We start from the raw sequence: 14,944 nt of genomic DNA on the forward strand, positions 1-14,944 counted from the left end.
AAAAAAAAAAAAAGGAAAGAAAGAAAGAAAATGAAAAAAAAAACCTGAATAGACATTTTTCAAAAGAAGACATAAAAACAGGCACCAAAGTAATGAAAAATATTCAATATCACTAATCAGGGAGATGCAAATTGAAACCACAATGAGATATCACTTCACTACCACTAGAATAGTTACAATAAAAAAGACAAAAGTTAACAAATGTTGGCAAGGATGTAGAGAGAAGGTAACCCTTGCACACAGTTGGTGAGAATGTAAATTAAAACAGCCATTGTGGAGAACAGTTTGGAGATTTCTTAAAAAATAAAAATAGAACCACCATATAATTCAGGAATCCCACTACTGCATATATATGAGTATTAATATGTTGAAGAGATATCTGCACTTCCATGTTTGTTGCAGCATAATTCACAATAGCCAGACTTGTGTCCATTAGTTGAACAATGGATTTTAAAGGTGGTATATGTACACTGTGGAGTACATAGCCATACTAAAGAATGAAATACTGTCATTTGTGGCAACATGGATGAACCTGCAGGACATTATGTTATGTGAAATAAGCTAGGTACAGAAGGACAAATTCCACTTGATCTCTCTCATATGTGAAATACTAAAAAGTTGGTCCCATAGAGGTAGAGAGTAGACTGGTAGCTACCAGAGGATGGGGATATAGAGTGGTAGGAGAGCTTGGAAAATGCTGGCCAAATGATACAAATTTACAGTTAGAAGGAATAAGTTCAAGAGGTCCACTGTAGAACATGGCAATTAGAGTTAATGGCCATATATTGTATTCTTGAAAAGACAATGATCAGCAAACCTAAAATACTGATGAACCTGAAAAACATATATGGAGAGTCCCTTTATATGACAAGAAAAACTATAAAACAAAAGAGACAGCTGGGCACAGTGGCTCATGCCTGTCTTCCTGAAACTTTGGAAGGCTGAGGCTGGAGGATTGCTTGGGCCCAGGATTTCCAGACAAGCATGGCCAATGTAGCTTGTCTCTACAAAAATAAAAAACAGCTTGCTGTGGTGCTGCTTGCCTACAGTTCTAGCTACTCAGGAGGCTGAGAAGGGGGAGGAGAATCGCTTGAGCCCAGGAGGTCTAAGCTACCTTGATCTGTGATCGCACCACTGCACCTCAGCCTGGGCAACAGAGCAAGATCCTGCCTTAAAAAAATGAAAAGAAAAAGAACAGTAAAGTGAAACAAGAAACAAAAATGTACCTAAAAAAATTTTTCCTAAATTGAGTGCAGGTGAAAAGTGGATGGAATTCACTTGATGAATACAAAGCCTGCTATAGAGAAAAAAGAAAAAAAGATGAAATGGGAGTTTATATCATGTCGAAAGGAGAAGATGAAAATAAACTCCACCTCAACATTACAGTAATGAGAGGAATGAAAATGGATAAACAAAACTGATTGTTTTCAATCTCTACTCTTTGCCAAATCACTGTCCTCAATTTGAGTTTTGTTTTTTGAATATGGGCTAAAGACATAGATGCATTCTTTAAATGGTTAATCTTCTGAAGCTCCCATGAATATTACAAGGCCCAGTGAAAATCTGAAAGGAGCAAATTATTCATGAATGTCTACAAAATTGCTAATAAAAATAAGATTTGTGTTACCGATATAACTAATTGATATTTTAAAAATAAGCCAATGTGTAGTTAGTTATTGTGTCAACAATTCATATTCATGGATAATGTGTTAGGCCCCATATTGCTTATTGTATTCTGTTTGGTGAAGTATATGGTTGTATCTTTTGCCTATTTTCTATTTGGTTTTTTTTTTTTAACTAGCAAGTATAGATAAAGAGACATTTATGCTGATACATTTTTTAGATAGGTGTCATTTATTGAATAAGTAGCTTGCATATATGTTCTCAGGCTGTTGTCAATCAAGATTATTCTTAGAGCAAAAGTTTTTAATTTGATATAGAAAATATAACAATTTTCCTAATATATTTACATGTGCAAAATTGCAGGAAGGAATATTTAGGGAAAAGCCCTAACATAGACATGAAACTACAAATTCTCAATTGATTTGTTTATAACAAAATTAACCGCTGGTTAGACAGGCTCTTGACCTCCTGCAGAGGAAATTCAGTTACTAAAGACTATTAGAAGTGGTCAATGGTTTTGAAGCAGGCAGCAGACCATAGGTTGTTTTATTGTTTGAGCTCTTTCTTGTAAGTCCACAAATCTTGCTTGATCTTTATGATGGCTTGCTTGCTTTTAGCTTGACAGTTCTTTGGGAAAGTTCATGATTGGTAGAAGAGACACTTGTGATCTTAGAATCAGATAATTCATCAATAAGACATTACTGAGTACTTACTATCTAGAACTTCTGTTCAATATCGTCAATGCACCCAATAGGGGGAATGAACCAAGCTACAGAAGTGACAAATTTCACCAGCATAGTGTTCATTTGATGCCCTTCCATTCAAAGAAAAATAATTATGTATTGTGTATGTTTATATCATACAGTAATTTTAGGCATCTATCATAAAAAAGATTAAATACTATTTGAATGGGTTGATTCATATTTAAGCACAATTATTATGTCACATTTAAGTTGATTCTCTATGAACTTTAGGATAGTGTTTTTCTAATTCTGTGAAAAATGACCTCAGTAGTTTGATTGGAATAGCATTGAATCTGTACATGTCTTTGGGTAGTAGGGTCATTTTAATGATATTGATTCTTTCAATCTATGGGCATGGAATTGTTTTTATTTGTTTGTACCATCTACAATTTCTTTCATCATTGTTTTTTAGTTTTCCTTATAGACCTCTTTCACCTCCTTTGATAAATGTATACCTAGTGAATTTACATTTTCTGTGGCTACTGTAAAAGACATTGAATTCTTTATTTGGTTCTTAGCTTGAAGGCTATTGGTGTATAGAAATGCTACTGCTTGTTGTGTGCTGATTTTGTATCCTGAAACTTTAATGAAGTTGATTATCAAGTCTGGAAATATGTTGGTGGAGTTCTTAGGGTTTTATAGGTATATGATCATGTTATCAGGGAACAGAGATAATTTGACTTCCTCTTTTCTAATTTGGTTGCATTTTCTTTCTTTCTCTTGTCTGATTGCTCTGGTTAGGAGTTCCAGTACTATGTTGAATAGGAGTGGTGAGGGTAGATATCTTTGTCTTTTTCCACTTATTAGGGGAAATGGTTTCAATGTTTCCCCATTCATTTTGAGATTGGCTGTGGGTTTGCCATAGATGACTCATTATTTTGAAGTACGTTCCTTTGATGTCTGTTTTGTTATGGGTATTTATCATGAAGGGATGCTGGAATTTATCAGGTGCTTCTTCTGCGTCTATTGACATAATCATATGTTTTTTGTTTCCAGTTCTATTTATTGGGTGAATCACATTTATTGATTTATAAATGAAGAACCATCCTTGAACTCCTCTAATAAAACCCATTTGATTGTGATAAATTATCTTTTTGATGTGGAGGTGGATTCAGTTTGCTAGTATTTAGCTAGATGTATTTATGTTCTTCAGGGATATTGGCCTGTGGTTTTCCTCTTTTTTGTTTTTTGTCCTTGCCTGTATTTCATACCAGGGTGATACTGGAGCAGTAGAATGAGTTAAGGAGAAATCGTTCCTCTCCAATTTTTTTTGAATAGTTTTAGTAAGATTGGTACAAATTCCTCTTCTTTAATAATCTGTAGCATTTTATTTACTTTTCTTTTATTATTGGCCTAAATAGAACTTCCAGCAGTATTTTACATAGTAATGCCCAGAGTTTATAGCCTTGCTTTGTTTCCAAGTTTTTAAACACATTCATCACCACCCATACTATAAAATAGAAATACCAGATTTGTTTATGTTACAATGGAAATTTTGTACCCTTTGATCAACATTTCCTCACCTCCTGGTCCCTGATAACCATTCTTTCTATCCTGTTTCTATGTATGTCCTCCAGTGATCCTCCTGCCTCAGCCTCCTGAGTAGCCAGGACTACAGGCATGCAGCAGCACAACCAGCTAATTTTGAGTGTGTGCGTGTGTGTGTGTGTGGGGGGGTGCCTGCATGCTGACTGGGTCTTGTTATGTCACCCCAGTTCGTCTGGAATTCCAAGGCTCAAGCAATCCTCCTGTTCAGCCTCCCAAAGTGCTGGGATTACAGGTGTGAACCACCACACCCAGACACTTTCAGTACTTTAAGAAATTACTTTCTACATGTTATGAACTGAATGTTTGTGTCCCCTCAAAATTTCTGTGTTGAAATCCTAGCCTCAAATGCAATGCTGTTAGGAGGTGGGGCCCTTGGGAAGTAATTAGGTTAAGAGGGTAGGGTTCTTATGATGAAATCAGCACCTTTATAAGAAGAGATGCAAGAGAGTTGCTTCTTGTCTTTCTTGCTCTCTGCCATGTGAGGATACAAGAAGATGGCCCTCTGTGAACAAGGAGGCCCTCCCCAAGAATCAACCCTAATCTTGAACATCCAGGCTCCAGAACTTGGAGAAATCAGTGTTTGTTGTTTAAGCCACCCAGTCTGTGGCATTTTGTTTAAGCACCCAGTCTATGGCATTTTGTTAGAGCAGCCCAAACTAAGACACTGCCCCAATCATAATGATGTCCCCCTACATTTCCTTGTAAATGTTTTCAAAGTTTTGCCTTTCACAGCTAGATCCTTAATCAACCTGGCTTCCATTTCTGGTATGGTGTGAACTAGGGATCTAGTTGTATTTATTTTCCATATGAATAATCAATTGTGCCACACCATTTGTAGAATATTCCATCTTTTCCCCAATAATCTACAAGGCAACTTCTGTCTCATTTCAAGTTTCCATGTGTCATGGGTCTCTGCTGGGTTCCTGATCTCTTCCAGTGGTCAATTTGTGCATCACCCTAACAACAATTTACTGTCCTAATTCCTATGGCATTATAGTATGCACACAAATCTTAAACTGTCCATTACCCACTGATCTGTACTAGGGCTCAGTCTCACTAGGATCTTCAAAGATACTGCAACTGAGGGGCGGGGAAGGTGCAGCATTTACCCACCAACTCCCATTCCTCATGGCTGTTTTAAAATGGACTCAAGATTTACTTTAACCATATATGGTAAGACACACAGATATGGAAATGACTGTCCTGAAGGAAGGAGTTTTTGATACTGATAGGTTCCTAGAAAAAAGAGCTATGGCATGCTATGCAGGGATACATGGGGAGGCACCACAGTTGGTCAAGAAGTCAAAGAAGCTAGGAGAAAACATGGACAAGAGCTTTATTTGTGGCATCCAAGGTAAAGCAAGGCAGGGTAAGCAGGCACAGGATTAGCTATTAATAGTTTGAATAATGTCACCCGGCTCTGGGGCATAGGTCTGTCCCTACTTGTCTGGTGATGAGGGCAGGTGGACAGTGGCCCAGTGTAAGAGCCTGATGAAGGAGTTGGTTGGGGCTATGGGCTTTGGATTAGCTGGTTTGCAGATAGAAAGTACACTTGCAGGTGAGTCCTTTACCATCTCTAGGAACTGGCTCACCCTGGGTGGAACAGTCTCTCCAGGATCAGCTGTTAAAACATCAGGAAATAAAGGAAATGAAAAGGCATGATTAATATACACTGAGCGTGCTCTTGAAGGAATCAGCCCATGGCATGTATGTAACTGGCAATGCTGAGGGCCATGAGGACGGCACAAAGAGTGTGTGCTGCACTATCTTTTTTTCTTTTTTTTTTTGAGATGAAGCCTTGCTTTTTTTTTTTTTTTTTTTGAGCCCAGAAGTTTGAGGGTGTGGTAAGCTATGATGACACCACTTTGTTCTAGAACCTGGGTGACAGACCAATGCCCTGTCTTGAAAGAAAGGAAGAAATGTAAGAATGGAGGGAGGGAGGTAGAGTGGGAGGGAGGAAGGAAGAAGGGAAGGAAGGGAGGGAGGGAAAGGAGAGAGGGAATGAAAAAGAAAGAAGAAAAGGAAGGAATGCAGAGATAGGGAAGTACATAATCAGTAGTCAAAGGGCACACCATATACCTGGAAAAACTAATACAGGATGACTGGCCTAGAGCCATCTGGCTCAGCTATTGAACTTTAATGATAAAGAAAAATACTCCACTGGCCTTTTGACAGGAAAATGTAACACATATGTAGAAGAACCTCCAGCCAGCCTCAGACCTTCCCATAGCCCCAGCCGGAACCAGATGACAATAGAGTCAGAACTTAAAGAAAGAGCTAAAAACACGGAAAATGAATCAAGAATATTCTCCCAAGAAAAATGTCATCCGAGTATACACACATTAAACAGAAAATCTCAAATATGCACCAATTTCAAAAATAGAAAATAGATTTTGAAGCAACTGTGGGTGAAAATAGAAAGTGCAGATTAGAAATAATGATGACACTTTTATCTTTTTTCATAATTTTAATGAATGTTGAATGAAAAGATATCACTTGCACATAGGCATTTATCTGAAGTTCAGAAATGTTGCCACCTTACTTCAGCTTCTGTTTCTTGAGCTTCCGTTGTATCAAGCAAAATAAAATGTATATATATTTAAACTAAAACACATACAAAATACGGAGTTATTTTTAATGTATTTATTTATCTAACTACCTATTTGCACAAAAAGAGTTTTAATTAATTATCACCTTGTTTTTTGTTTTTGTTTTTGAGACAGAGTCTCACTCTGTTGCCTAGGCTCAAGTGGAATGGTTCAATCTCGGCTCACTGCAACCTCCGCCTCCCAGGCTCAAGAGATTCTCGCCCCTCAGCCTCTTGAGTAGTTGAGATTACAGGCACCCACCACGACACCTGGCTAATTTTGGAATTTTTAGTAGAGATGGGGTTTTGCCATGTTGGCCAGGCTGGTCTCAAACTCCAGACTTCAAGTGATCCACCCACCTTGGCTTCCCAAAGTGCTGGGATTGCAGGTGTGAGATATCGTGCCCAGGCATAATTTCATGATTTATTACTTGCTTTTCTGTACTTTCTCTCTCTCTCAGACAGGATCTCACTCTGTTGCCCAGGCTGAAGTCTCAAACTCCTGGGTTCTAGTGATCCACCTGCCTCAGCCTCCCAAGGAGTTGGGACTACAGGTGCACATTAAAATTACTGGTTTTTAATTTTTGATAGAGATGGGATCTTGCTATGTTGCTCACTTTGGTCTCAAATTCCTGACTTCAAGTAGTCTGCCCACCTCGGCCTCCCAAAGTCCTGAAATTACAGTCATGAGCCACCGTGCCCAGACTCTTTGTACTTTTCTATAGGACTTGGATTTTATATAATAATTACAAATATTTTTTACAAAAGCCTTTGCTATTCTAAACTGTTTAAAATTAAGCAGTGATTAAGAATGAGCTACAGAAAACAGTATTCAGCACCTATTATATACTAGATATTTTGCATGTAGCAGACCACCTAATTGACATATCAAGGCAGGAATTACAATCTTTATTTTCCAGGAGACAAAACTGAGGCTTACAATTATTTCTCAAATCTAGAGTTACACAGCTGCTGCCAAAACAAGTGCCCCTCCCAGCAGCCTCCCCCTTCTGGTTTTATCAAACTCAACCCCTTCTACCCCCACATCTGTGTGTAAGAATGTTCACACACACACACACACACACACACACACACACACACACACTTCTGCAATATTCCATCTGCCTAGGCCAGGAGCTTGTCATGACAAACCAAATGCAATAACTATTTCCTGACCAAATCTCTTATTCAACATCTCTATGATTTGGGAAACAGTTTCTGATTTCACATTGATGAGGGCCACACTGAGGTCTCCAGAGAAGTAATAATTACAAAGCATCCCCCTCTATGTGAAAGGGTATGATGTTCAGATATATTCAGCCCTTTGAGATGCTCTGCTGGAAGGTGATTGAGGTGGAAACTACTATTGACTCATGATCATCTTGGTCCATGGTAATTAATAATGATAACTTATACTTCTTTCATGTCTGTGCTAAGGGTGCTTTCAAAAGCTGGAAGAAGCTTATCAATTTCTAGGTATGGAAATATCTCTTTGACAATGTATATGTGGGAGTGTGTGTATGCTATGTAAATATATACACACATATATTCACATATAAATATATACATACATATCTACATATATATGTATAGTATACTAATTAAAAGGTAAATTCTTAATGATCCATGAAAAGAGAATGGCAGGTCAGGTGTAGTGGCTCACACTTGTAATCCCAGGACAGTGGGAGGTTGAGTGGGGAGGATCACTTGAGCCCAGGAGTTCAAAACTGGCCCAGGAAACATGGTAAGACACCATCTCTACCACAAATATAAAAATTAGATGGGCATGGTGACATGTACCTAGGGCCCCAGCTACTCAGGAGGCTGAGGTGGGAGGATGACTTGACTTAAGCCAAGAAGGCAGAGGTTGCGGTGAGCTGAGATCACAGCACTGTGCTTCAGCCCGAATGACAAAGCAGTAGATTGCCTCAAAAAAAAAAAAAAAAATAAAAAAAAAAAAGATAAGGAAAAAAGAAAAGAAGAAAAGAAAAAAAATTGGTATCCCAGAAATCTTTTAAAATATCTATATATTCACAAATGTATATAATCATAGTTTATTAATCAAAAGGTAAATTCTTAATACTTCATGGCAAGCAAATGACAAGCCACAGATGATGACTCATGCTTGTAATCTCAGCATGTTGAGAGGCCCAGGCAAGAGGATTGCTTGTGTCCAAAAGTTTAAGACCAGCCTAAGCAACAGAGTGAGAACCAACCTCTCAAACAAAATCGGAAATGAGTCAGGGATGGTGGCATACGCCTGTAGTCTGCACTACTCAAGATGCTGACTTGGGAAAATCAGTGAAGGCAAAAAGGCCAAGGCTGCAATGCTGCCATTATCACATGACCACACTCCAGCCTGAGTGACAGAGCAAAACCCTCAGAAAAAAAAATTAACTGTAAAAAATATTATAAAAGAAGACATGAAATGAGAAGCTACCAAGTCCATAGAAAAGACAAACAGCCCAAGCAGAGGCCCATTCCCCTCTGAACAACCAGAAGACAAGAAAAACCATGAGACACTAAAAAAAAGAGACATCACTGTAAAAAGACACAGGCAGAAATTACTACAAATCTGTCAAAAATATACTCTCCAGGTTAAAGGTAGAGACAGGTGTTTAGCCAAGGCACACTGCTAAAAAGTGAACAAATGAGAGTCCAGGGAAGCTTTGGGCTTTTTGATGCTGTTGACCATCAAAGGCCTATAGAGCTGGATCCAGAAGAGGCCACCGTGAGGCAAGTGCAGGGCAGAAAAAAAACCACCATGAGGCAGGAGATGAGCCTGGAGTGTCCACTAAGAGGCAGAAGATGAGCCTGCAGAGGCCATGGTGAGGCACAAGCTGGAATATGAAAGGCCGCTGTGAAAAGAAAAGCTGAATCTTCAGAGGCAGATGTGGCACTGAGGATGGGGCTGAAGAGGCCACTGTGAGGCAAATGAAAGCCCTGCCAAAATGGCTGAAAACAGGTAGTAACAAGGGCAGAAAAGGCCCATAGAGGGAATAGCTGTGCTGAAGAGGATGTGGTCAGGCAGGAGCTGGGTCTGTCTGGGCCACCAGTAGGCTGAAGGAAGGCCTTCAAAGCCTGACTTGAAAAATACTAAAGTCTACAGAGGCTGCTAGGAGCTGGGCAGGAGGTGGGGCAAACGTGGTTGTTGTGAGGCAAGAGTTGAGCCTGTAGACCCAGCAAGGAAGAAGAGCTGGGCCTGGGGAGGCTGCCAAGAGGGAAGCAGAGGCCCAGCCTGGAGAGGCCAGAGAGGAGGCAGTAGCTGGCCCTGGAGTGGCCCACATCAGAAAGTTTTGTGCCCAGTGAGGCCCCTGGAAAGGCAGGACCTGGCCTGGAGTGGCCGATTTCCGGGCCATTTAGGCCTTCCGGGGCCACCGAGAGAAGGCCAGAGCAGGGCTGAGAGAAGCAGACTTGAAGAAGTTTTGGGCCTGGAAGCACCATCAGAGGGCAGGAGCTGAGCCTGGAGGGGCCACCATGAGGCATGAGCTGGGTGGGCCTGGAGAGCTCGACTTGAGGACCTTTCAGGACTACAGAGGCCGACTGGAGCTGGGCAGGAGCTGACTGAGTCCACAGAGGTTGTCTCAAGGTGAGGCAGGAGGTGGGCCTGTAGACACAGCCGGGAGGAAGAGCTGGGCCCAGAGAGAAATCCAGGAGGCAGCACTTCAGCCTGGAGAGGAAATGAGAGGCATGAGCTGGGCCTGCAGGGGCCAACAAAAGGCTTCCAAGAACTGGGCCTGGAAGGCCTCTGTGAGAAGCAAGCTGGGCCTGCAGAGGCCACTCACTGGGATGCAGGAACTGGGACTGCAGAGGCTGCCATGCCCATACCTCCCCAGCCTGGCCCTCCTTGTCTCTCCATCCATACTCTGCCCCTGCCATCCATGTACCAGACAGTGGCAGGCTGGTCTTTCTACAGCAAACTGGACTAGGGCTCTTCCCTGCCCACAGCCCTCAGAGCTAAAGTTGGAGTTAAGCCTCACATGGTTTGGCTTGGCATTCAGAGCCCTTTCCCCCTCAGCACTGGCTCATCCAAAGCACTCAGTGCAGGGCAGGGCAGTGCAGGGAAGGAGCCCCCTTATTCAAATGTGGGTTTCGTGCAGAGCTGGTTATGAGATGGTGATTTCCCTAAGAAGAAACAGGGCTGAGATGGGGGAATTTTCTGTGTTCAGAGTTAGACCTCCAAAGAGTACGCTTCCTTTGAGACACCAAATGGAGGGGTCCAGCTGGCAGCTGGCTCCTGGTCTGGAGCTTCACGGAGAGGTCTCAGCTCAGAGCCACATTCAAGAGCCAGCTTAAATGCAGCCTCCTACAGGGAAACCTGAGAGCTTCCACAGCCTCAGATCTGCCCCTCTGCATACTCCAGATCTTTTGCCAATAGGCGTTTGGCTCTTCATGTCATCTCCCTTCCATGCCTGGGAGTAAAGGTGAGGTGCAGGGACTTAAGCTTGTGTACTCGGGTGCCATCGGGGAGGATGTGTCAAGTAGAGAGGCGGGGCTTGGACAGAGGGAGACTCCGAGGAGAGTCAAGGACATGTGAGCACTTGAGCCTGGGAGCAGGAAAAGAGAAGAGAGTGAGCAGAGGCAAGTGCTGGGGCAGGGGAGCAGGTGGGAGAATCAGGGAATGAGGGGGCTGGAGATGTGGGGGTGGGGATGTGGGCAAGGGGCTGCCTGGCTGGCCAGGCTCAGGAGTCAATTACATCCTCCCGCAAGGGCCAGCTCATCAGTCACCCCAAAGCCCTTCCTCTGTGGGTGGGCCCAGAGGGCCCAGAGCACGGATGACTCAATTGAGCAGGTCTGAGTTGGACTTGGGTGGCTGCTGGGCTGGACTCCAGGCCGTAGGGAGCAGCCGCCACCCTGCCTACTGCATTCACTTTCCAGGGGGCTGCCTCTCTGAGCAGATGCAATATTGGGTGCCTTATTGGGTGAAACACGCTCCTAGTGCACCTGCTGCCTGCTGCACTTCCGGGACTGCCCTGGGCTCTCCAGAGGGGGTTCCTGTGGAGGCTGGGCCTAGATTTGGAGCCCTGCCTCTCTTACCTTGTTCCTTTCCTCCAGAGGCCAGCTGCTTGAGTACCGGGGAAGCCCGTCTATCCCCAGGGTACAGCTGGGTTTGTTCCACAGCCCTTCATGGTGTATCTATTTGGACTGACTGCTCATTTCATAGAGAGGGGTGTGTCTTGCCCCAGCTCATCTGGCANCCAGGCTCAGGAGTCAATTACATCCTCCCGCAAGGGCCAGCTCATCAGTCACCCCAAAGCCCTTCCTCTGTGGGTGGGCCCAGAGGGCCCAGAGCACGGATGACTCAATTGAGCAGGCCTGAGTTGGACTTGGGTGGCTGCTGGGCTGGACTCCAGGCCGTAGGGAGCAGCCGCCACCCTGCCTACTGCATTCACTTTCCAGCTGGCTGCCTCTCTGAGCAGATGCAATATTGAGTGCCTTGTGAAACATGCTCCTAGTGTACCTGCTGCCTGCTGCACTTTCGGAACTGCCCTGGGCTCTCCAGAGGGGGTTCCTGTGGAGGCTGGGCCTAGATTTGGAGCTCTGCCTCTCTTACCTTGTTCCCTTCCTCCAGAGGCCAGCTGCTTGAGTACCGTGGAAGCCAGTCTATGCCTAGGGTACAGCTGGGTTTGTTCCACAGCCCTTCATGGTGTATCTATTTGGACTGACTGCTCATTTCATAGAGAGGGGTGTGTCTTGCCCCAGCTCATCTGGCATATCTACAGCAATTGTGGGGGCAGAATCTGGAGCTCCCAGCCCCAGCCATGCAACATTAGGGGAGACTGAACCCTACATCTCTGAAGTCCAACTGGGCTGGTGTGAGTGGGCTCCCGACTCCAGGGCTGCTCTGCAGGCTGTGGGGCTCACTCTCCAGCTCCGGACTCACCTGATGTGCTCAGGCTGCTCACCTTTGGGCCTGTCCTGCTTCTCAGCTATTCAGCTGACCCCTAGGGCCTGTCCCTCATCTTGAGCACCAGCTATGGGCTCTGACTTAGAGGTTCCAAGAACCTTAGACCATTTGGCTCAGCCACCTCCCCCATATTCCTCAGCTGGGGAAACTGAGACCAAAGAGGAGAAGCAAACTTCTCATGGACCCCCAGCAAGTCAGAGGCAGAACCGGGTCTAGGAGCCTCTTTCTGACAGAGGTCCTCCCTGACCCCTGTGCCTTCTTTAGTGTCTGATTAACTTCCGCATAAGGAGACCATCCTGCTGAGGCTGGAAATGGTGCTGTCCAGGGCCGTGTGTGCCTGTGACTCTGCCTGTGTTTGTACTTGTGAGTGTGTAGGGGGGCGGGCATGAGGGGTGGGAATAAACAGCAACATGCTAGGGGCTGGAATGCACTCCAGCTCACCCCCAGAAAAAGGCAGGGGGAGCCCTGCCCAGCACAGCACATGCTTAGGCTTTCCAATCTGCTGAATGCCTGTGAGGCTCGCTGGGCTAACAAGATGAAGGACAGGACTTTCCCCCACAGATGGCAAGCGTGGTCCAGGATGGGTGGAAGCTTCTGCAGCAGCTTTGGGGGTCACATTCCAGCCCATCGGCTGACAGTTAAGCAGAGAAGCCACCTCTAGGGGTCAGTCATGATCTAGCGATTCTGATGAGGACAAGTGAAACCTTGTCTAATAAAAATACAAAAAAGTTAGCCAGCTGTGGTGGCAGGTGCCTGTAATCCCAGCTACTCGGGAGGCTGAGGCAGGATAATCCCTTGAACCTGGGAGGTGGAGGTTGCAGTGAGCTGAGATCACGCCACTGCACTCCAGCCTGGGCAACAAGAGCGAGACTCTGTCTCAAAANATCTACAGCAACTGTGGGGGCAGAATCTGGAGCTCCCAGCCCCCAGCCCTGCAACATTAGGGGAGACTGAACCCCATATCTCTGAAGTCCCACTGGGCTGGTGTGAGTGCACTCCTGACTCCAGGTCTGCAGGCTGTGGGGCTCACTCTCCAGCTCCGGACCCACCTGATGTGCTCAGGCTGCTCACCTTTGGGCCTGTCCTGCCTCTCAGGTATTCAGCTGACCCCGAGGGCCTCTCCCTCACCTTGAGCACCAGCTATAGGCTCTGACTTAGAGGTTCCCAGAACCTTAGACCATTTGGCTCTACCCCTCATTTCTCAGGTGGGAAAACTGGGACCAAAGAGGGGAAGCAACTTTCTCATGGACCCCCAGCAAGTCAGAGGCAGAACCAGGTCTAGGAGCCTCTTTCTGACAGAAGTCCTCCCTGAACCCTGTGCCTTCTTTAGTGTCTGATTAACTTCCACATAAGGAGACCGTCCTGCTGAGGCTGGAAATGGTGCTGCCTAGGGTGGTGTGTATAGTAGATAATTACTATATGGTAGATAATTAGTATAGTAGATAATTACTATATAGTAATTACTATATGGTAGATAATTACTATATAGTAGATAATTACTATATGGTAGACAGTTACTATAGAGTAGAAAAATACTATATAGTAGATAATTACTATATGGTAGATAATTATTATAGAGTAGACAATTACTATACATTCAGGAAGATAGGGTCAGGTGTGGTGGTACACACCTGTAATCCCAACACTTTGGAAGGCTGTGAGCGGAGAGGAGGATCACTTGAGCCAGGGAGATGGAGGTTGCAGTGAGCCCAGATCGTGACACTGCACCTCAGCCTGGGTGACAGTAAGATCTGGTCTCAAGAAAAAAATAAAGAATGCTAGCTTGCTCGTAGTACATTATCTGATGTTGACTCTGCCCTTGCTTTACGATAATACAATCTAATTCACCATGATGCATTATTTGTGTGTGTGTACATTGCTGTATTTGACTTGGTATTATTTTATTTAAAATTTTGGAATTCATGCTCATAAAAGTTAGTAATAGCTAACTTCTATTTGGTTTTCTATGTTTTTGATATTACTAAGTTACTTTCCTTGAAGTATTTCATTTCATCCTAGAAGGCTTATTGTAAAGGTTATTTCCCCTTTATATATGAGGAAGCTAAGGCATACTGAAGGCAAGTCATTTTGCCTAAGGTCACAGGGAAGGTAAGTAGTGGCAGCAGAAACACAAATCCGGATTGCCTGGCTCCAGAGACCGTGCCCTAAGCACTGCCCTGCACCCTCTCCCTGTGACAAAGACCCATCATTCAGACTGTTCTATCGTGAACTTCCCTTGTACATCCTCATTCCAGTTTTGCACCAAGATTGTATTATTCTCAATAGAAAATTAGATAGATCTTCTTTCTTGTATTGTACAAATACTCATCAAACTTTTATAAAAACCTATTCCATCCTATCACCTTTGCTAGGCAGACTTCTACAGTTTTGCAGTGGCCTCCAGGTTTTACAGCATTTGCAAGCTCCTGTCCCAGGGATACTGGGGAGGTATACACCCCATAAAGCCAGGGATACAGACACAGATCAGCAGCAGACTCTCCCACCCTCCAGCATCCTTTCTTTTTTTTTTTTTTT

General features: G+C 43.9%; 1 pseudogene; it reads right to left on the minus strand.

Moving 5' to 3' along the window:
- Window positions 1–10,793: 10,793 nt before the first annotated feature.
- The window catches only part of LOC108307423, a 6,202-nt pseudogene continuing 2,051 nt past the window's right edge, over window positions 10,794–14,944 (minus strand).

The sequence above is a fragment of the Cebus imitator genome, unplaced genomic scaffold (assembly GCF_001604975.1).
Source record: "Cebus imitator isolate Cc_AM_T3 unplaced genomic scaffold, Cebus_imitator-1.0 Scaffold79, whole genome shotgun sequence".
Taxonomy (NCBI): Eukaryota; Metazoa; Chordata; class Mammalia; order Primates; family Cebidae; genus Cebus; species Cebus imitator.